This window comes from Schistocerca piceifrons, chromosome 1 (genome assembly GCF_021461385.2).
Source record: "Schistocerca piceifrons isolate TAMUIC-IGC-003096 chromosome 1, iqSchPice1.1, whole genome shotgun sequence".
In the NCBI taxonomy this organism is placed as follows: domain Eukaryota; kingdom Metazoa; phylum Arthropoda; class Insecta; order Orthoptera; family Acrididae; genus Schistocerca; species Schistocerca piceifrons.
In genome coordinates this window covers 26570255-26595188 of record NC_060138.1, presented here as the reverse complement: position 1 = coordinate 26595188, position 24934 = coordinate 26570255, and positions in this window count along the sequence as shown.

Genomic DNA, 24934 nt, shown 5'->3' with positions numbered 1-24934 from the left:
CGACTTATATTGAGGAGATTAGCGAAGTTGCTGTTGGCTCTTTTAATGTCATCTGGGAGCCCAATAGGTGGTTTCTGACGTACCACAGAATGATTCCTGCCATCCTCCCACCGTCCCATTGAGATGGTGACACAGATATTTCGTCGCTATTGATATCTGGAGGCCTCATGCCCTCTTCGACGAAAGAGACTACCAAGGCTGTGGGTGCCACATGGCAGCTCTCTTGGGGCTCCAGTGAAATGTATCCGATGCACCACAGTCTGTCTCCTGTAACCGTAGCACTCTCCCATTGCCGAAGAGTTATACAATTTGCGTCGCTATTAAATACTAGGATCGCCATAACGACTTATATTGAGGAGATTAGCGAAGTTGCTGTTGGCTCTTTTAATGTCATCTGGGAGCCCAATAGGTGGTTTCTGACGTACCACAGAATGATTCCTGCCATCCTCCCACCGTCCCATTGAGATGGTGACACAGAAATTTCGTCGCTATTGATATCTGGAGGCCTCATGCCCTCTTCGACGAAAGAGACTACCAAGGCTGTGGGTGCCACATGGCAGCTCTCTTGGGGCTCCAGTGGAATGTATCCGATGCACCACAGTCTGTCTCCTGTAACCGTAGCACTCTCCCATTGCCGAAGAGTTATACAATTTGCGTCGCTATTAAATACTAGGATCGCCATAACGACTTATATTGAGGAGATTAGCGAAGTTGGTGTTGGCTCTTTTAATGTCATCTGGGAGCCCAATAGGTGGCTTCTGACGTACCACAGAATGATTCCTGCCATCCTCCCACCGTCCCACAGAGATGGTGACACAGAAATTTCGTCGCTATTGATATCTGGAGGCCTCATGCCCTCTTCGACGAAAGAGACTACCAAGGCTGTGGGTGCCACATGGCAGCTCTCTTGGGGCTCCAGTGGAATGTATCCGATGCACCACAGTCTGTCTCCTGTAACCGTAGCACTCTCCCATTGCCGAAGAGTTATACAATTTGCGTCGCTATTAAATACTAGGATCGCCATAACGACTTATATTGAGGAGATTAGCGAAGTTGCTGTTGGCTCTTTTAATGTCATCTGGGAGCCCAATAGGTGGTTTCTGACGTACCACAGAATGATTCCTGCCATCCTCCCACCGTCCCATTGAGATGGTGACACAGAAATTTCGTCGCTATTGATATCTGGAGGCCTCATGCCCTCTTCGACGAAAGAGACTACCAAGGCTGTGGGTGCCACATGGCAGCTCTCTTGGGGCTCCAGTGGAATGTATCCGATGCACCACAGTCTGTCTCCTGTAACCGTAGCACTCTCCCATTGCCGAAGAGTTATACAATTTGCGTCGCTATTAAATACTAGGATCGCCATAACGACTTATATTGAGGAGATTAGCGAAGTTGCTGTTGGCTCTTTTAATGTCATCTGGGAGCCCAATAGGTGGTTTCTGACGTACCACAGAATGATTCCTGCCATCCTCCCACCGTCCCATTGAGATGGTGACACAGAAATTTCGTCGCTATTGATATCTGGAGACCTCATGCCCTCTTCGACGAAAGAGACTACCAAGGCTGTGGGTGCCACATGGCAGCTCTCTTGGGGCTCCAGTGGAATGTATCCGATGCACCACAGTCTGTCTCCTGTAACCGTAGCACTCTCCCATTGCCGAAGAGTTATACAATTTGCGTCGCTATTAAATACTAGGATCGCCATAACGACTTATATTGAGGAGATTAACTTAGTTGCTGTTGGCTCTTTAACTGTCTCTGACAGCCCAATAGGTGGTTTCTGACTTACCACAGAATGATTCCTGCCATCCTCCCACCGTCCCATTGAGATGGTGACACAGAAATTTCGTCGCTATTGGTATCTGGAGGCCTCATGCCCTCTTCGACGAAAGAGACTACCAAGGCTGTGGGTGCCACATGGCAGCTCTCCCGGCGCTCTAATGGCATGTATCCGATGCACCACAGTCTGTCTCCTGTAACCGTAGCACTCTCCCATTGCCGAAGAGTTATACAATTTGCATCGCTATTAAATACTAGGATCGCCATAACGACTTATATTGAGGAGATTAGCGAAGTTGCTGTTGGCTCTTTTAATGTCATCTGGGAGCCCAATAGGTGGTTTCTGACGTACCACAGAATGATTCCTGCCATCCTCCCACCGTCCCATTGAGATGGTGACACAGAAATTTCGTCGCTATTGGTATCTGGAGGCCTCATGCCCTCTTCGACGAAAGAGACTACCAAGGCTGTGGGTGCCACATGGCAGCTCTCCCGGGGCTCTAATGGCATGTATCCGATGCACCACAGTCTGTCTCCTGTAACCGTAGCACTCTCCCATTGCCGAAGAGTTATACAATTTGCGTCGCTATTAAATACTAGGATCGCCATAACGACTTATATTGAGGAGATTAACTTAGTTGCTGTTGGCTCTTTAACTGTCTCTGGCAGCCCAATAGGTGGTTTCTGACGTACCACAGAATGATTCCTGCCATCCTCCCACCGTCCCATTGAGATGGTGACACAGAAATTTCGTCGCTATTGGTATCTGGAGGCCTCATGCCCTCTTCGACGAAAGAGACTACCAAGGCTGTGGGTGCCACATGGCAGCTCTCCCGGGGCTCTAATGGCATGTATCCGATGCACCACAGTCTGTCTCCTGTAACCGTAGCACTCTCCCATTGCCGAAGAGTTATACAATTTGCGTCGCTATTAAATACTAGGATCGCCATAACGACTTATATTGTGGAGATTAACTTAGTTGCTGTTGGCTCTTTAACTGTCTCTGGCAGCCCAATAGGTGGTTTCTGACGTACCACAGAATGATTCCTGCCATCCTCCCACCGTCCCATTGAGATGGTGACACAGAAATTTCGTCGCTATTGGTATCTGGAGGCCTCATGCCCTCTTCGACGAAATTGACTACCAAGGCTGTGGGTGCCACATGGCAGCTCTCCCGGGGCTCTACTGGCATGTATCCGATGCACCACAGTCTGTCTCCTGTAACCGTAGCACTCTCCCATTGCCGAAGAGTTATACAATTTGCGTCGCTATTAAATACTAGGATCACCATAACGACTTATATTGAGGAGATTAACTTAGTTGCTGTTGGCTCTTTAACTGTCTCTGGCAGCCCAATAGGTGGTTTCTGATGTACCACAGAATGATTCCTGCCATCCTCCCACCATCCCATTGAGATGGTGACACAGAAATTTCGTCGCTATTGGTATCTGGAGGCCTCATGCCCTCTTCGACGAAAGAGACTACCAAGGCTGTGGGTGCCACATGGCAACTCTCCCGGGGCTCTAATGGCATGTATCCGATGCACCACAGTCTGTCTCCTGTAACCGTAGCACTCTCCCATTGCCGAAGAGTTATACAATTTGCGTCGCTATTAAATACTAGGATCACCATAACGACTTATATTGAGGAGATTAACTTAGTTGCTGTTGGCTCTTTAACTGTCTCTGGCAGCCCAATAGGTGGTTTCTGACGTACCACAGAATGATTCCTGCCATCCTCCCACCGTCCCATTGAGATGGTGACACAGAAATTTCGTCGCTATTGGTATCTGGAGGCCTCATGCACTCTTCGACGAAAGAGACTACCAAGGCTGTGGGTGCCACATGGCAGCTCTCCCGGGGCTCTAATGGCATGTATCCGATGCACCACAGTCTGTCTCCTGTAACCGTAGCACTCTCCCATTGCCGAAGAGTTATACAATTTGCGTCGCTATTAAATACTAGGATCGCCATAACGACTTATATTGAGGAGATTAACTTAGTTACTGTTGGCTCTTTACCTGTCTCTGGCAGCCCAATAGGTGGTTTCTGACGTACCACAGAATGATTCCTGCCATCCTCCCACCGTCCCATTGAGATGGTGACACAGAAATTTCGTCGCTATTGGTATCTGGAGGCCTCATGCCCTCTTCGACGAAAGAGACTACCAAGGCTGTGGGTGCCACATGGCAGCTCTCCCGGGGCTCTAATGGCATGTATCCGATGCACCACAGTCTGTCTCCTGTAACCGTAGCACTCTCCCATTGCCGAAGAGTTATACAATTTGCGTCGCTATTAAATACTAGGATCGCCATAACGACTTATATTGAGGAGATTAACTTAGTTGCTGTTGGCTCTTTAACTGTCTCTGGCAGCCCAATAGGTGGTTTCTGACGTACCACAGAATGATTCCTGCCATCCTCCCACCGTCCCATTGAGATGGTGACACAGAAATTTCGTCGCTATTGGTATCTGGAGGCCTCATGCCCTCTTCGACGAAAGAGACTACCAAGGCTGTGGGTGCCACATGGCAGCTCTCCCGGGGCTCTAATGGCATGTATCCGATGCACCACAGTCTGTCTCCTGTAACCGTAGCACTCTCCCATTGCCGAAGAGTTATACAATTTGCGTCGCTATTAAATACTAGGATCACCATAACGACTTATATTGAGGAGATTAACTTAGTTGCTGTTGGCTCTTTAACTGTCTCTGGCAGCCCAATAGGTGGTTTCTGACGTACCACAGAATGATTCCTGCCATCCTCCCACCGTCCCATTGAGATGGTGACACAGAAATTTCGTCGCTATTGGTATCTGGAGGCCTCATGCCCTCTTCGACGAAAGAGACTACCAAGGCTGTGGGTGCCACATGGCAGCTCTCCCGGGGCTCTAATGGCATGTATCCGATGCACCACAGTCTGTCTCCTGTAACCGTAGCACTCTCCCATTGCCGAAGAGTTATACAATTTGCGTCGCTATTAAATACTAGGATCGCCATAACGACTTATATTGAGGAGATTAACTTAGTTGCTGTTGGCTCTTTAACTGTCTCTGGCAGCCCAATAGGTGGTTTCTGACGTACCACAGAATGATTCCTGCCATCCTCCCACCGTCCCATTGAGATGGTGACACAGAAATTTCGTCGCTATTGGTATCTGGAGGCCTCATGCCCTCTTCGACGAAAGAGACTACCAAGGCTGTGGGTGCCACATGGCAGCTCTCCCGGGGCTCTAATGGCATGTATCCGATGCACCACAGTCTGTCTCCTGTAACCGTAGCACTCTCCCATTGCCGAAGAGTTATACAATTTGCGTCGCTATTAAATACTAGGATCGCCATAACGACTTATATTGAGGAGATTAACTTAGTTGCTGTTGGCTCTTTAACTGTCTCTGGCAGCCCAATAGGTGGTTTCTGACGTACCACAGAATGATTCCTGCCATCCTCCCACCGTCCCATTGAGATGGTGACACAGAAATTTCGTCGCTATTGGTATCTGGAGGCCTCATGCCCTCTTCGACGAAAGAGACTACCAAGGCTGTGGGTGCCACATGGCAGCTCTCCCGGGGCTCTAATGGCATGTATCCGATGCACCACAGTCTGTCTCCTGTAACCGTAGCACTCTCCCATTGCCGAAGAGTTATACAATTTGCGTCGCTATTAAATACTAGGATCACCATAACGACTTATATTGAGGAGATTAACTTAGTTGCTGTTGGCTCTTTAACTGTCTCTGGCAGCCCAATAGGTGGTTTCTGACGTACCACAGAATGATTCCTGCCATCCTCCCACCGTCCCATTGAGATGGTGACACAGAAATTTCGTCGCTATTGGTATATGGAGGCCTCATGCCCTCTTCGACGAAAGAGACTACCAAGGCTGTGGGTGCCACATGGCAGCTCTCCCGGGGCTCTAATGGCATGTATCCGATGCACCACAGTCTGTCTCTTGTAACCGTAGCACTCTCCCATTGCCGAAGAGTTATACAATTTGCGTCGCTATTAAATACTAGGATCGCCATAACGACTTATATTGAGGAGATTAACTTAGTTGCTGTTGGCTCTTTAACTGTCTCTGGCAGCCCAATAGGTGGTTTCTGACGTACCACAGAATGATTCCTGCCATCCTCCCACCGTCCCATTGAGATGGTGACACAGAAATTTCGTCGCTATTGGTATCTGGAGGCCTCATGCCCTCTTCGACGAAAGAGACTACCAAGGCTGTGGGTGCCACATGGCAGCTCTCCCGGGGCTCTAATGGCATGTATCCGATGCACCACAGTCTCTCTCCTGTAACCGTAGCACTCTCCCATTGCCGAAGAGTTATACAATTTGCGTCGCTATTAAATACTAGGATCACCATAACGACTTATATTGAGGAGATTAACTTAGTTGCTGTTGGCTCTTTAACTGTCTCTGGCAGCCCAATAGGTGGTTTCTGACGTACCACAGAATGATTCCTGCCATCCTCCCACCGTCCCATTGAGATGGTGACACAGAAATTTCGTCGCTATTGGTATCTGGAGGCCTCATGCCCTCTTCGACGAAAGAGACTACCAAGGCTGTGGGTGCCACATGGCAGCTCTCCCGGGGCTCCAGTGGCATGTATCCGATGCACCACAGTCTGTCTCCTGTAACCGTAGCACTCTCCCATTGCCGAAGAGTTATACAATTTGCGTCGCTATTAAATACTAGGATCACCATAACGACTTATATTCAGGAGATTAACTTAGTTGCTGTTGGCTCTTTAACTGTCTCTGGCAGCCCAATAGGTGGTTTCTGACGTACCACAGAATGATTCCTGCCATCCTCCCACCGTCCCATTGAGATGGTGACACAGAAATTTCGTCGCTATTGGTATCTGGAGGCCTCATGCCCTCTTCGACGAAAGAGACTACCAAGGCTGTGGGTGCCACATGGCAGCTCTACCGGGGCTCCAGTGGCATGTATCCGATGCACCACAGTCTGTCTCCTGTAACCGTAGCACTCTCCCATTGCCGAAGAGTTATACAATTTGTGTCGCTATTAAATACTAGGATCACCATAACGACTTATATTGAGGAGATTAACTTAGTTGCTGTTGGCTCTTTAACTGTCTTGGCAGCCCAATTGGTGGTTTCTGACGTACCACAGAATGATTCCTGCCATCCTCCCACCGTCCCATTGAGATGGTGACACAGAAATTTCGTCGCTATTGGTATCTGGAGGCCTCATGCCCTCTTCGACGAAAGAGACTACCAAGGCTGTGGGTGCCACATGGCAGCTCTCCCGGGGCTCTAATGGCATGTATCCGATGCACCACAGTCTGTCTCCTATAACCGTAGCACTCGCCCATTGCCGAACAGTTATACAATTTGCGTCGCTATTAAATACTAGGATCACCATAACGACTTATATTGAGGAGATTAACTTAGTTGCTGTTGGCTCTTTAACTGTCTCTGGCAGCCCAATAGGTGGTTTCTGACGTACCACAGAATGATTCCTGCCATCCTCCCACCGTCCCATTGAGATGGTGACACAGAAATTTCGTCGCTATTGGTATCTGGAGGCCTCATGCCCTCTTCGACGAAAGAGACTACCAAGGCTGTGGGTGCCACATGGCAGCTCTCCCGGGGCTCCAGTGGCATGTATCCGATGCACCACAGTCTGTCTCCTGTAACCGTAGCACTCTCCCATTGCCGAAGAGTTATACAATTTGCGTCGCTATTAAATACTAGGATCACCATAACGACTTATATTGAGGAGATTAACTTAGTTGCTGTTGGCTCTTTAACTGTCTCTGGCAGCCCAATAGGTGGTTTCTGACGTACCACAGAATGATTCCTGCCATCCTCCCACCGTCCCATTGAGATGGTGACACAGAAATTTCGTCGCTATTGGTATCTGGAGGCCTCATGCCCTCTTCGACGAAAGAGACTACCAAGGCTGTGGGTGCCACATGGCAGCTCTCCCGGGGCTCCAGTGGCATGTATCCGATGCACCACAGTCTGTCTCCTGTAACCGTAGCACTCTCCCATTGCCGAAGAGTTATACAATTTGCGTCGCTATTAAATACTAGGATCACCATAACGACTTATATTGAGGAGATTAACTTAGTTGCTGTTGGCTCTTTAACTGTCTCTGGCAGCCCAATAGGTGGTTTCTGACGTACCACAGAATGATTCCTGCCATCCTCCCACCGTCCCATTGAGATGGTGACACAGAAATTTCGTCGCTATTGGTATCTGGAGGCCTCATGCCCTCTTCGACGAAAGAGACTACCAAGGCTGTGGGTGCCACATGGCAGCTCTCCCGGGGCTCTAATGGCATGTATCCGATGCACCACAGTCTGTCTCTTGTAACCGTAGCACTCTCCCATTGCCGAAGAGTTATACAATTTGCGTCGCTATTAAATACTAGGATCGCCATAACGACTTATATTGAGGAGATTAACTTAGTTGCTGTTGGCTCTTTAACTGTCTCTGGCAGCCCAATAGGTGGTTTCTGACGTACCACAGAATGATTCCTGCCATCCTCCCACCGTCCCATTGAGATGGTGACACAGAAATTTCGTCGCTATTGGTATCTGGAGGCCTCATGCCCTCTTCGACGAAAGAGACTACCAAGGCTGTGGATGCCACATGGCAGCTCTCCCGGGGCTCTAATGGCATGTATCCGATGCACCACAGTCTCTCTCCTGTAACCGTAGCACTCTCCCATTGCCGAAGAGTTATACAATTTGCGTCGCTATTAAATACTAGGATCACCATAACGACTTATATTGAGGAGATTAACTTAGTTGCTGTTGGCTCTTTAACTGTCTCTGGCAGCCCAATAGGTGGTTTCTGACGTACCACAGAATGATTCCTGCCATCCTCCCACCGTCCCATTGAGATGGTGACACAGAAATTTCGTCGCTATTGGTATCTGGAGGCCTCATGCCCTCTTCGACGAAAGAGACTACCAAGGCTGTGGGTGCCACATGGCAGCTCTCCCGGGGCTCCAGTGGCATGTATCCGATGCACCACAGTCTGTCTCCTGTAACCGTAGCACTCTCCCATTGCCGAAGAGTTATACAATTTGCGTCGCTATTAAATACTAGGATCACCATAACGACTTATATTGAGGAGATTAACTTAGTTGCTGTTGGCTCTTTAACTGTCTCTGGCAGCCCAATTGGTGGTTTCTGACGTACCACAGAATGATTCCTGCCATCCTCCCACCGTCCCATTGAGATGGTGACACAGAAATTTCGTCGCTATTGGTATCTGGAGGCCTCATGCCCTCTTCGACGAAAGAGACTACCAAGGCTGTGGGTGCCACATGGCAGCTCTCCCGGGGCTCTAATGGCATGTATCCGATGCACCACAGTCTGTCTCCTATAACCGTAGCACTCGCCCATTGCCGAACAGTTATACAATTTGCGTCGCTATTAAATACTAGGATCACCATAACGACTTATATTGAGGAGATTAACTTAGTTGCTGTTGGCTCTTTAACTGTCTCTGGCAGCCCAATAGGTGGTTTCTGACGTACCACAGAATGATTCCTGCCATCCTCCCACCGTCCCATTGAGATGGTGACACAGAAATTTCGTCGCTATTGGTATCTGGAGGCCTCATGCCCTCTTCGACGAAAGAGACTACCAAGGCTGTGGGTGCCACATGGCAGCTCTCCCGGGGCTCCAGTGGCATGTATCCGATGCACCACAGTCTGTCTCCTGTAACCGTAGCACTCTCCCATTGCCGAAGAGTTATACAATTTGCGTCGCTATTAAATACTAGGATCACCATAACGACTTATATTGAGGAGATTAACTTAGTTGCTGTTGGCTCTTTAACTGTCTCTGGCAGCCCAATAGGTGGTTTCTGACGTACCACAGAATGATTCCTGCCATCCTCCCACCGTCCCATTGAGATGGTGACACAGAAATTTCGTCGCTATTGGTATCTGGAGGCCTCATGCCCTCTTCGACGAAAGAGACTACCAAGGCTGTGGGTGCCACATGGCAGCTCTCCCGGGGCTCCAGTGGTTGGTATCCGATGCACCACAGTCTGTCTCCTGTAACCGTAGCACTCTCCCATTGCCGAAGAGTTATACAATTTGCGTCGCTATTAAATACTAGGATCACCATAACGACTTATATTGAGGAGATTAACTTAGTTGCTGTTGGCTCTTTAACTGTTTCTGGCAGCCCAATAGGTGGTTTCTGACGTACCACAGAATGATTCCTGCCATCCTCCCACCGTCCCATTGAGATGGTGACACAGAAATTTCGTCGCTATTGGTATCTGGAGGCCTCATGCCCTCTTCGACGAAAGAGACTACCAAGGCTGTGGGTGCCACATGGCGGCTCTCCCGGGGCTCCAGTGGCATGTATCCGATGCACCACAGTCTGTCTCCTGTAACCGTAGCACTCTCCCATTGCCGAAGAGTTATACAATTTGCGTCGCTATTAAATACTAGGATCACCATAACGACTTATATTGAGGAGATTAACTTAGTTGCTGTTGGCTCTTTAACTGTCTCTGGCAGCCCAATAGGTGGTTTCTGACGTACCACAGAATGATTCCTGCCATCCTCCCACCGTCCCATTGAGATGGTGACACAGAAATTTCGTCGCTATTGGTATCTGGAGGCCTCATGCCCTCTTCGACGAAAGAGACTACCAAGGCTGTGGGTGCCACATGGCAGCTCTCCCGGGGCTCTAATGGCATGTATCCGATGCACCACAGTCTGTCTCCTGTAACCGTAGCACTCTCCCATTGCCGAAGAGTTATACAATTTGCGTCGCTATTAAATACTAGGATCGCCATAACGACTTATATTGAGGAGATTAGCGAAGTTGCTGTTGGCTCTTTTAATGTCATCTGGGAGCCCAATAGGTGGTTTCTGACGTACCACAGAATGATTCCTGCCATCCTCCCACCGTCCCATTGAGATGGTGACACAGAAATTTCGTTGCTATTGGTATCTGGAGGCCTCATGCCCTCTTCGACGAAAGAGACTACCAAGGCTGTGGGTGCCACATGGCAGCTCTCCCGGGGCTCTAATGGCATGTATCCGATGCACCACAGTCTGTCTCCTGTAACCGTAGCACTCTCACATTGCCGAAGAGTTATACAATTTGCGTCGCTATTAAATACTAGGATCGCCATAACGACTTATATTGAGGAGATTAGCGAAGTTGCTGTTGGCTCTTTTAATGTCATCTGGGAGCCCAATAGGTGGTTTCTGACGTACCACAGAATGATTCCTGCCATCCTCCCACCGTCCCATTGAGATGGTGACACAGAAATTTCGTCGCTATTGGTATCTGGAGGCCTCATGCCCTCTTCGACGAAAGAGACTACCAAGGCTGTGGGTGCCACATGGCAGCTCTCCCGGGGCTCTAATGGCATGTATCCGATGCACCACAGTCTGTCTCCTGTAACCGTAGCACTCTCCCATTGCCGAAGAGTTATACAATTTGCGTCGCTATTAAATACTAGGATCGCCATAACGACTTATATTGAGGAGATTAGCGAAGTTGCTGTTGGCTCTTTTAATGTCATCTGGGAGCCCAATAGGTGGTTCCTGACGTACCACAGAATGATTCCTGCCATCCTCCCACCGTCCCATTGAGATGGTGACACAGAAATTTCGTCGCTATTGGTATCTGGAGGCCTCATGCCCTCTTCGACGAAAGAGACTACCAAGGCTGTGGGTGAAACATGGCAGCTCTCCCGGGGCTCCAGTGGCATGTATCCGATGCACCACAGTCTGTCTCCTGTAACCGTAGCACTCTCCCATTGCCGAAGAGTTATACAGTTTGCGTCGCTATTAAATACTAGGATCACCATAACGACTTATATTGAGGAGATTAACTTAGTTGCTGTTGGCTCTTTAACTGTCTCTGGCAGCCCAATAGGTGGTTTCTGACGTACCACAGAATGATTCCTGCCATCCTCCCACCGTCCCATTGAGATGGTGACACAGAAATTTCGTCGCTATTGGTATCTGGAGGCCTCGTGCCCTCTTCGACGAAAGAGACTACCAAGGCTGTGGGTGCCACATGGCAGCTCTCCCGGGGCTCTAATGGCATGTATCCGATGCACCACAGTCTGTCTCCTGTAACCGTAGCACTCTCCCATTGCCGAAGAGTTATACAATTTGCGTCGCTATTAAATACTAGGATCACCATAACGACTTATATTGAGGAGATTAACTTAGTTGCTGTTGGCTCTTTAACTGTCTCTGGCATCCCAATAGGTGGTTTCTGACGTACCACAGAATGATTCCTGCCATCCTCCCACCGTCCCATTGAGATGGTGACACAGAAATTTCGTCGCTATTGGTATCTGGAGGCCTCATGCCCTCTTCGACGAAAGAGACTACCAAGGCTGTGGGTGCCACATGGCAGCTCTCCCGGGGCTCCAGTGGCATGTATCCGATGCACCACAGTCTGTCTCCTGTAACCGTAGCACTCTCCCATTGCCGAAGAGTTATACAATTTGCGTCGCTATTAAATACTAGGATCACCATAACGACTTATATTGAGGAGATTAACTTAGTTGCTGTTGGCTCTTTAACTGTCTCTGGCAGCCCAATAGGTGGTTTCTGACGTACCACAGAATGATTCCTGCCATCCTCCCACCGTCCCATTGAATTGGTGACACAGAAATTTCGTCGCTATTGGTATCTGGAGGCCTCATGCCCTCTTCGACGAAAGAGACTAACAAGGCTGTGGGTGCCACATGGCAGCTCTCCCGGGGCTCTAATGGCATGTATCCGATGCACCACAGTCTGTCTCCTGTAACCGTAGCACTCTCCCATTGCCGAACAGTTATACAATTTGCGTCGCTATTAAATACTAGGATCACCATAACGACTTATATTGAGGAGATTAACTTAGTTGCTGTTGGCTCTTTAACTGTCTCTGGCAGCCCAATAGGTGGTTTCTGACGTACCACAGAATGATTCCTGCCATCCTCCCACCGTCCCATTGAGATGGTGACACAGAAATTTCGTCGCTATTGGTATCTGGAGGCCTCATGCCCTCTTCGACGAAAGAGACTACCAAGGCTGTGGGTGCCACATGGCAGCTCTCCCGGGGCTCTAATGGCATGTATCCGATGCACCACAGTCTGTCTCCTGTAACCGTAGCACTCTTCCATTGCCGAAGAGTTATGCAATTTGCGTCGTTATTAAATACTAGGATCACCATAACGACTTATATTGAGGAGATTAACTTAGTTGCTGTTGGCTCTTTAACTGTCTCTGGCAGCCCAATAGGTGGTTTCTGACGTACCACAGAATGATTCCTGCCATCCTCCCACCGTCCCATTGAGATGGTGACACAGAAATTTCGTCGCTATTGGTATCTGGAGGCCTCATGCCCTCTTCGACGAAAGAGACTACCAAGGCTGTGGGTGCCACATGGCAGCTCTCCCGGGGCTCCAGTGGCATGTATCCGATGCACCACAGTCTGTCTCCTGTAACCGTAGCACTCTCCCATTGCCGAAGAGTTATACAATTTGCGTCGCTATTAAATACTAGGATCACCATAACGACTTATATTGAGGAGATTAACTTAGTTGCTGTTGGCTCTTTAACTGTCTCTGGCAGCCCAATAGGTGGTTTCTGACGTACCACAGAATGATTCCTGCCATCCTCCCACCGTCCCATTGAGATGGTGACACAGAAATTTCGTCGCTATTGGTATCTGGAGGCCTCATGCCTTCTTCGACGAAAGAGACTACCAAGGCTGTGGGTGCCACATGGCAGCTCTCCCGGGGCTTCAGTGGCATGTATCCGATGCACCACAGTCTGTCTCCTGTAACCGTAGCACTCTCCCATTGCCGAAGAGTTATACAATTTGCGTCGCTATTAAATACTAGGATCACCATAACGACTTATATTGAGGAGATTAACTTAGTTGCTGTTGGCTCTTTAACTGTCTCTGGCAGCCCAATAGGTGGTTTCTGACGTACCACAGAATGATTCCTGCCATCCTCCCACCGTCCCATTGAGATGGTGACACAGAAATTTCGTCGCTATTGGTATCTGGAGGCCTCATGCCCTCTTCGACGAAAGAGACTACCAAGGCTGTGGGTGCCACATGGCAGCTCTCCCGGGGCTCTAATGGCATGTATCCGATGCACCACAGTCTGTCTCCTGTAACCGTAGCACTCTCCCATTGCCGAAGAGTTATACAATTTGCGTCGCTATTAAATACTAGGATCGCCATAACGACTTATATTGAGGAGATTAGCGAAGTTGCTGTTGGCTCTTTTAATGTCATCTGGGAGCCCAATAGGTGGTTTCTGACGTACCACAGAATGATTCCTGCCATCCTCCCACCGTCCCATTGAGATGGTGACACAGAAATTTCGTCGCTATTGGTATCTGGAGGCCTCATGCCCTCTTCGACGAAAGAGACTACCAAGGCTGTGGGTGCCACATGGCAGCTCTCCCGGGGCTCTAATGGCATGTATCCGATGCACCACAGTCTGTCTCCTGTAACCGTAGCACTCTCCCATTGCCGAAGAGTTATACAATTTGCGTCGCTATTAAATACTAGGATCACCATAACGACTTATATTGAGGAGATTAGCGAAGTTGTTGTTGGCTCTTTTAATGTCATCTGGGAGCCCAATAGGTGGTTTCTGACGTACCACAGAATGATTCCTGCCATCCTCCCACCGTCCCATTGAGATGGTGACACAGAAATTTCGTCGCTATTGGTATCTGGAGGCCTCATGCCCTCTTCGACGAAAGAGACTACCAAGGCTGTGGGTGCCACATGGCAGCTCTCCCGGGGCTCTAATGGCATGTATCCGATGCACCACAGTCTGTCTCCTGTAACCGTAGCACTCTCCCATTGCCGAAGAGTTATACAATTTGCGTCGTTATTAAATACTAGGATCACCATAACGACTTATATTGAGGAGATTAACTTAGTTGCTGTTGGCTCTTTAACTGTCTCTGGCAGCCCAATAGGTGGTTTCTGACGTACCACAGAATGATTCCTGCCATCCTCCCACCGTCCCATTGAGATGGTGACACAGAAATTTCGTCGCTGTTGGTATCTGGAGGCCTCATGCCCTCTTCGACGAAAGAGACTACCAAGGCTGTGGGTGCCACATGGCAGCTCTCCCGGGGCTCTAATGGCATGTATCCGATGCACCACAGTCTGTCTCCTGTAACCGTAGCACTCTCCCATTGCCGAAGAGTTATACAATTTGCGTCGCTATTAAATACTAGGATCACCATAACGACTTATATTGAGGAGATTAACTTAGTTGCTGTTGGCTCTTTAACTGTCTCTGGCAGCCCAATAGGTGGTTTCTGACGTACCACAGAATGATTCCTGCCATCCTCCCACCGTCCCATTGAGATGGTGACACAGAAATTTCGTCGCTATTGGTATCTGGAGGCCTCATGCCCTCTTCGACGAAAGAGACTACCAAGGCTGTGGGTGCCACATGGCAGCTCTCCCGGGGCTTCAGTGGCATGTATCCGATGCACCACAGTCTGTCTCCTGTAACCGTAGCACTCTCCCATTGCCGAAGAGTTATACAATTTGCGTCGCTATTAAATACTAGGATCACCATAACGACTTATATTGAGGAGATTAACTTAGTTGCTGTTGGCTCTTTAACTGTCTCTGGCAGCCCAATAGGTGGTTTCTGACGTACCACAGAATGATTCCTGCCATCCTCCCACCGTCCCATTGAGATGGTGACACAGAAATTTCGTCGCTATTGGTATCTGGAGGCCTCATGCCCTCTTCGACGAAAGAGACTACCAAGGCTGTGGGTGCCACATGGCAGCTCTCCCGGGGCTTCAGTGGCATGTATCCGATGCACCACAGTCTGTCTCCTGTAACCGTAGCACTCTCCCATTGCCGAAGAGTTATACAATTTGCGTCGCTATTAAATACTAGGATCACCATAACGACTTATATTGAGGAGATTAACTTAGTTGCTGTTGGCTCTTTAACTGTCTCTGGCAGCCCAATAGGTGGTTTCTGACGTACCACAGAATGATTCCTGCCATCCTCCCACCGTCCCATTGAGATGGTGACACAGAAATTTCGTCGCTATTGGTATCTGGAGGCCTCATGCCCTCTTCGACGAAAGAGACTACCAAGGCTGTGGGTGCCACATGGCAGCTCTCCCGGGGCTCTAATGGCATGTATCCGATGCACCACAGTCTGTCTCCTGTAACCGTAGCACTCTCCCATTGCCGAAGAGTTATACAATTTGCGTCGCTATTAAATACTAGGATCACCATAACGACTTATATTGAGGAGATTAACTTAGTTGCTGTTGGCTCTTTAACTGTCTCTGGCAGCCCAATAGGTGGTTTCTGACGTACCACAGAATGATTCCTGCCATCCTCCCACCGTCCCATTGAGATGGTGACACAGAAATTTCGTCGCTATTGGTATCTGGAGGCCTCATGCCCTCTTCGACGAAAGAGACTACCAAGGCTGTGGGTGCCACATGGCAGCTCTCCCGGGGCTCTAATGGCATGTATCCGATGCACCACAGTCTGTCTCCTGTAACCGTAGCACTCTCCCATTGCCGAAGAGTTATACAATTTGCGTCGCTACTAAATACTAGGATCGCCATAACGACTTATATTGAGGAGATTAACTTAGTTGCTGTTGGCTCTTTAACTGTCTCTGGCAGCCCAATAGGTGGTTTCTGACGTACCACAGAATGATTCCTGCCATCCTCCCACCGTCCCATTGAGATGGTGACACAGAAATTTCGTCGCTATTGGTATCTGGAGGCCTCATGCCCTCTTCGACGAAAGAGACTACCAAGGCTGTGGGTGCCACATGGCAGCTCTCCCGGGGCTCTAATGGCATGTATGCGATGCACCACAGTCTGTCTCCTGTAACCGTAGCACTCTCCCATTGCCGAAGAGTTATACAATTTGCGTCGCTATTAAATACTAGGATCACCATAACGACTTATATTGAGGAGATTAACTTAGTTGCTGTTGGCTCTTTAACTGTCTCTGGCAGCCCAATAGGTGGTTTCTGACGTACCACAGAATGATTCCTGCCATCCTCCCACCGTCCCATTGAGATGGTGACACAGAAATTTCGTCGCTATTGGTATCTGGAGGCCTCATGCCCTCTTCGACGAAAGAGACTACCAAGGCTGTGGGTGCCACATGGCAGCTCTCCCGGGGCTCTAATGGCATGTATCCGATGCACCACAGTCTGTCTCCTGTAACCGTAGCACTCTCCCATTGCCGAAGAGTTATACAATTTGCGTCGCTATTAAATACTAGGATCACCATAACGACTTATATTGAGGAGATTAACTTAGTTGCTGTTGGCTCTTTAACTGTCTCTGGCAGCCCAATAGGTGGTTTCTGACGTACCACAGAATGATTCCTGCCATCCTCCCACCGTCCCATTGAGATGGTGACACAGAAATTTCGTCGCTATTGGTATCTGGAGGCCTCATGCCCTCTTCGACGAAAGAGACTACCAAGGCTGTGGGTGCCACATGGCAGCTCTCCCGGGGCTCTAATGGCATGTATCCGATGCACCACAGTCTGTCTCCTGTAACCGTAGCACTCTCCCATTGCCGAAGAGTTATACAATTTGCGTCGCTATTAAATACTAGGATCACCATAACGACTTATATTGAGGAGATTAACTTAGTTGCTGTTGGCTCTTTAACTGTCTCTGGCAGCCCAATAGGTGGTTTCTGACGTACCACAGAATGATTCCTGCCATCCTCCCACCGTCCCATTGAGATGGTGACACAGAAATTTCGTCGCTATTGGTATCTGGAGGCCTCATGCCCTCCTCGACGAAAGAGACTACCAAGGCTGTGGGTGCCACATGGCAGCTCTCCCGGGGCTCTAATGGCATGTATCCGATGCACCACAGTCTGTCTCCTGTAACCGTAGCACTCTCCCATTGCCGAAGAGTTATACAATTTGCGTCGCTACTAAATACTAGGATCGCCATAACGACTTATATTGAGGAGATTAACTTAGTTGCTGTTGGCTCTTTAACTGTCTCTGGCAGCCCAATAGGTGGTTTCTGACGTACCACAGAATGATTCCTGCCATCCTCCCACCGTCCCATTGAGATGGTGACACAGAAATTTCGTCGCTATTGGTATCTGGAGGCCTCATGACCTCTTCGACGAAAGAGACTACCAAGGCTGTGGGTGCCACATGGCAGCTCTCCCGGGGCTCTAATGGCATGTATCCGATGCACCACAGTCTGTCTCCTGTAACCGTAGCACTCTCCCATTGCCGAAGAGTTATACAATTTGCGTCGCTATTAAATACTAGGATCACCATAACGACTTATATTGAGGAGATTAGCGAAGTTGCTGTTGGCTCTTTTAATGTCATCTGGGAGCCCAATAGGTGGTTTCTGACGTACCACAGAATGATTCCTGCCATCCTCCCACCGTCCCATTGAGATGGTGACACAGAAATTTCGTCGCTATTGGTATCTGGAGGCCTCATGCCCTCTTCGACGAAAGAGACTACCAAGGCTGTGGGTGCCACATGGCAGCTCTCCCGGGGCTCTAATGGCATGTATCCGATGCACCACAGTCTGTCTACTGTAACCGTAGCACTCTCCCATTGCCGAAGAGTTATACAATTTGCGTCGCTACTAAATACTAGGATCGCCATAACGACTTATATTGAGGAGATTAGCGAAGTTGCTGTTGGCTCTTTTAATGTCATCTGGGAGCCCAATAGGTGGTTTCTGACGTACCACAGAATGATTCCTGCCATCCTCCCACCGTCCCATTGAGATGGTGACACAGAAATTTCGTCGCTATTGGTATCTGGAGGCCTCATGCCCTCTTCGACGAAAGAGACTACCAAGGCTGTGGGTGCCACATGGCAGCTCTCCCGGGGCTCTAATGGCATGTATCCGATGCACCACAGTCTGTCTCCTGTAACCGTAGCACTCTCCCATTGCCGAAGAGTTATACAATTTGCGTCGCTATTAAATACTAGGATCACCATAACGACTTATATTGAGGAGATTAGCGAAGTTGCTGTTGGCTCTTTTAATGTCATCTGGGAGCCCAATAGGTGGTTTCTGACGTACCACAGAATGATTCCTGCCATCCTCCCACCGTCCCATTGAGATGGTGACACAGAAATTTCGTCGCTATTGGTATCTGGAGGCCTCATGCCCTCTTCGACGAAAGAGACTACCAAGGCTGTGGGTGCCACATGGCAGCTCTCCCGGGGCTCTAATGGCATGTATCCGATGCACCACAGTCTGTCTCCTGTAACCGTAGCACTCTCCCATTGCCGAAGAGTTATACAATTTGCGTCGCTATTAAATACTAGGATCACCATAACGACTTATATTGAGGAGATTAACTTAGTTGCTGTTGGCTCTTTAACTGTCTCTGGCAGCCCAATAGGTGGTTTCTGACGTACCACAGAATGATTCCTGCCATCCTCCCACCGTCCCATTGAGATGGTGACACAGAAATTTCGTCGCTATTGGTATCTGGAGGCCTCATGCCCTCTTCGACGCAAGAGACTACCAAGGCTGTGGGTGCCACATGGCAGCTCTCCCGGGGCTCTAATGGCATGTATCCGATGCACCACAGTCTCTCTCCTGTAACCGTAGCACTCTCCCATTGCCGAAGAGTTATACAATTTGCGTCGCTATTAAATACTAGGATCACCATAACGACTTATATTGAGGAGATTAACTTAGTTGCTGTTGGCTCTTTAACTGTCTCTGGCAGCCCAATAGGTGGTTTCTGACGTACCACAGAATGATTCCTGCCATCCTCCCACCGTCCCATTGAGATGGTGACACAGAAATTTCGTCGCTATTGGTATCTGGAGGCCTCATGCCCTCTTCGACGAAAGAGACTACCAAGGCTGTGGGTGCCACATGGCAGCTCTCCCGGGGCTCTAATGGCATGTATCCGATGCACCACAGTCTGTCTCCTGTAACCGTAGCACTCTCCCATTGCCGAAGAGTTATACAATTTGCGTCGCTATTAAATACTAGGATCACCATAACGACTTATATTGAGGAGATTAGCGAAGTTGCTGTTGGCTCTTTTAATGTCATCTGGGAGCCCAATAGGTGGTTTCTGACGTACCACAGAATGATTCCTGCCATCCTCCCACCGTCCCATTGAGATGGTGACACAGAAATTTCGTCGCTATTGGTATCTGGAGGCCTCATGCCCTCTTCGACGAAAGAGACTACCAAGGCTGTGGGTGCCACATGGCAGCTCTCCCGGGGCTCTAATGGCATGTATCCGATGCACCACAGTCTGTCTCCTGTAACCGTAGCACTCTCCCATTGCCGAAGAGTTATACAATTTGCGTCGCTATTAAATACTAGGATCACCATAACGACTTATATTGAGGAGATTAGCGAAGTTGCTGTTGGCTCTTTTAATGTCATCTGGGAGCCCAATAGGTGGTTTCTGACGTACCACAGAATGATTCCTGCCATCCTCCCACCGTCCCATTGAGATGGTGACACAGAAATTTCGTCGCTATTGGTATCTGGAGGCCTCATGCCCTCTTCGACGAAAGAGACTACCAAGGCTGTGGGTGCCACATGGCAGCTCTCCCGGGGCTCTAATGGCATGTATCCGATGCACCACAGTCTGTCTCCTGTAACCGTAGCACTCTCCCATTGCCGAAGAGTTATACAATTTGCGTCGCTATTAAATACTAGGATCACCATAACGACTTATATTGAGGAGATTAACTTAGTTGCTGTTGGCTCTTTAACTGTCTCTGGCAGCCCAATAGGTGGTTTCTGACGTACCACAGAATGATTCCTGCCATCCTCCCACCGTCCCATTGAGATGGTGACACAGAAATTTCGTCGCTATTGGTATCTGGAGGCCTCATGCCCTCTTCGACGAAAGAGACTACCAAGGCTGTGGGTGCCACATGGCAGCTCTCCCGGGGCTCTAATGGCATGTATCCGATGCACCACAGTCTGTCTCCTGTAACCGTAGCACTCTCCCATTGCCGAAGAGTTATACAATTTGCGTCGCTACTAAATACTAGGATCGCCATAACGACTTATATTGAGGAGATTAACTTAGTTGCTGTTGGCTCTTTAACTGTCTCTGGCAGCCCAATAGGTGGTTTCTGACGTACCACAGAATGATTCCTGCCATCCTCCCACCGCCCCATTGAGATGGTGACACAGAAATTTCGTCGCTATAGGTATCTGGAGGCCTCATGACCTCTTCGACGAAAGAGACTACCAAGGCTGTGGGTGCCACATGGCAGCTCTCCCGGGGCTCTAATGGCATGTATCCGATGCACCACAGTCTGTCTCCTGTAACCGTAGCACTCTCCCATTGCCGAAGAGTTATACAATTTGCGTCGCTATTAAATACTAGGATCACCATAACGACTTATATTGAGGAAATTAGCGAAGTTGCTGTTGGCTCTTTTAATGTCATCTGGGAGCCCAATAGGTGGTTTCTGACGTACCACAGAATGATTCCTGCCATCCTCCCACCGTCCCATTGAGATGGTGACACAGAAATTTCGTCGCTATTGGTATCTGGAGGCCTCATGCCCTCTTCGACGAAAGAGACTACCAAGGCTGTGGGTGCCACATGGCAGCTCTCCCGGGGCTCTAATGGCATGTATCCGATGCACCACAGTCTGTCTCCTGTAACCGTAGCACTCTCCCATTGCCGAAGAGTTATACAATTTGCGTCGCTACTAAATACTAGGATCGCCATAACGACTTATATTGAGGAGATTAGCGAAGTTGCTGTTGGCTCTTTTAATGTCATCTGGGAGCCCAATAGGTGGTTTCTGACGTACCACAGAATGATTCCTGCCATCCTCCCACCGTCCCATTGAGATGGTGACACAGAAATTTCGTCGCTATTGGTATCTGGAGGCCTCATGCCCTCTTCGACGAAAGAGACTACCAAGGCTGTGGGTGCCACATGGCAGCTCTCCCGGGGCTCTAATGGCATGTATCCGATGCACCACAGTCTGTCTCCTGTAACCGTAGCACTCTCCCATTGCCGAAGAGTTATACAATTTGCGTCGCTATTAAATACTAGGATCACCATAACGACTTATATTGAGGAGATTAGCGAAGTTGCTGTTGGCTCTTTTAATGTCATCTGGGAGCCCAATAGGTGGTTTCTGACGTACCACAGAATGATTCCTGCCATCCTCCCACCGTCCCATTGAGATGGTGACACAGAAATTTCGTCGCTATTGGTATCTGGAGGCCTCATGCCCTCTTCGACGAAAGAGTCTACCAAGGCTGTGGGTGCCACATGGCAGCTCTCCCGGGGCTCTAATGGCATGTATCCGATGCACCACAGTCTGTCTCCTGTAACCGTAGCACTCTCCCATTGCCGAAGAGTTATACAATTTGCGTCGCTATTAAATACTAGGATCACCATAACGACTTATATTGAGGAGATTAACTTAGTTGCTGTTGGCTCTTTAACTGTCTCTGGCAGCCCAATAGGTGGTTTCTGACGTACCACAGAATGATTCCTGCCATCCTCCCACCGTCCCATTGAGATGGTGACACAGAAATTTCGTCGCTATTGGTATCTGGAGGCCTCATGCCCTCTTCGACGCAAGAGACTACCAAGGCTGTGGGTGCCACATGGCAGCTCTCCCGGGGCTCTAATGGCATGTATCCGATGCACCACAGTCTCTCTCCTGTAACCGTAGCACTCTCCCATTGCCGAAGAGTTATACAATTTGCGTCGCTATTAAATACTAGGATCACCATAACGACTTATATTGAGGAGATTAACTTAGTTGCTGTTGGCTCTTTAACTGTCTCTGGCAGCCCAATAGGTGGTTCCTGACGTACCACAGAATGATTCCTGCCATCCTCCCACCGTCCCATTGAGATGGTGACACAGAAATTTCGTCGCTATTGGTATCTGGAGGCCTCATGCCCTCTTCGACGAAAGAGACTACCAAGGCTGTGGGTGCCACATGGCAGCTCTCCCGGGGCTCTAATGGCATGTATCCGATGCACCACAGTCTGTCTCCTGTAACCGTAGCACTCTCCCATTGCCGAAGAGTTATACAATTTGCGTCGCTATTAAATACTAGGATCACCATAACGACTTATATTGAGGAGATTAGCGAAGTTGCTGTTGGCTCTTTTAATGTCATCTGGGAGCCCAATAGGTGGTTTCTGACGTACCACAGAATGATTCCTGCCATCCTCCCACCGTCCCATTGAGATGGTGACACAGAAATTTCGTCGCTATTGGTATCTGGAGGCCTCATGCCCTCTTCGACGAAAGAGACTACCAAGGCTGTGGGTGCCACATGGCAGCTCTCCCGGGGCTCTAATGGCATGTATCCGATGCACCACAGTCTGTCTCCTGTAACCGTAGCACTCTCCCATTGCCGAAGAGTTATACAATTTGCGTCGCTATTAAATACTAGGATCACCATAACGACTTATATTGAGGAGATTAACTTAGTTGCTGTTGGCTCTTTAACTGTCTCTGGCAGCCCAACAGGTGGTTTCTGACGTACCACAGAATGATTCCTGCCATCCTCCCACCGTCCCATTGAGATGGTGACACAGAAATTTCGTCGCTGTTGGTATCTGGAGGCCTCATGCCCTCTTCGACGAAAGAGACTACCAAGGCTGTGGGTGCCACATGGCAGCTCTCCCGGGGCTCTATTGGCATGTATCCGATGCACCACAGTCTGTCTCCTGTAACCGTAGCACTCTCCCATTGCCGAAGAGTTATACAATTTGCGTCGCTATTAAATACTAGGATCACCATAACGACTTATATTGAGGAGATTAACTTAGTTGCTGTTGGCTCTTTAACTGTCTCTGGCAGCCCAATAGGTGGTTTCTGACGTACCACAGAATGATTCCTGCCATCCTCCCACCGTCCCATTGAGATGGTGACACAGAAATTTCGTCGCTATTGGTATCTGGAGGCCTCATGCCCTCTTCGACGAAAGAGACTACCAAGGCTGTGGGTGCCACATGGCAGCTCTCCCGGGGCTCTAATGGCATGTATCCAATGCACCACAGTCTGTCTCCTGTAACCGTAGCACTCTCCCATTGCCGAAGAGTTATACAATTTGCGTCGCTATTAAATACTAGGATCACCATAACGACTTATATTGAGGAGATTAACTTAGTTGCTGTTGGCTCTTTAACTGTCTCTGGCAGCCCAATAGGTGGTTTCTGACGTACCACAGAATGATTCCTGCCATCCTCCCACCGTCCCATTGAGATGGTGACACAGAAATTTCGTCGCTATTGGTATCTGGAGGCCTCATGCCCTCTTCGACGAAAGAGACTACCAAGGCTGTGGGTGCCACATGGCAGCTATCCCGGGGCTCCAGTGGCATGTATCCGATGCACCACAGTCTGTCTCCTGTAACCGTAGCACTCTCCCATTGCCGAAGAGTTATACAATTTGCGTCGCTATTAAATACTAGGATCACCATAACGACTTATATTGAGGAGATTAACTTAGTTGCTGTTGGCTCTTTAACTGTCTCTGGCAGCCCAATAGGTGGTTTCTGACGTACCACAGAATGATTCCTGCCATCCTCCCACCGTCCCATTGAGATGGAGACACAGAAATTTCGTCGCTATTGGTATCTGGAGGCCTCATGCCCTCTTCGACGAAAGAGACTACCAAGGCTGTGGGTGCCACATGGCAGCTCCCCCGGGGCTCTAATGGCATGTATCCGATGCACCACAGTCTGTCTCCTGTAACCGTAGCACTCTCCCATTGCCGAAGAGTTATACAATTTGCGTCGCTATTAAATACTAGGATCACCATAACGACTTATATTGAGGAGATTAACTTAGTTGCTGTTGGCTCTTTAACTGTCTCTGGCAGCCCAATAGGTGGTTTCTGACGTACCACAGAATGATTCCTGCCATCCTCCCACCGTCCCATTGAGATGGTGACACAGAAATTTCGTCGCTATTGGTATCTGGAGGCCTCATGCCCTCTTCGACGAAAGAGACTACCAAGGCTGTGGGTGCCACATGGCAGCTCTCCCGGGGCTCTAATGGCATGTATCCGATGCACCACAGTCTGTCTCCTGTAACCGTAGCACTCTCCCATTGCCGAAGAGTTATACAATTTGCGTCGCTATTAAATACTAGGATCACCATAACGACTTATATTGAGGAGATTAG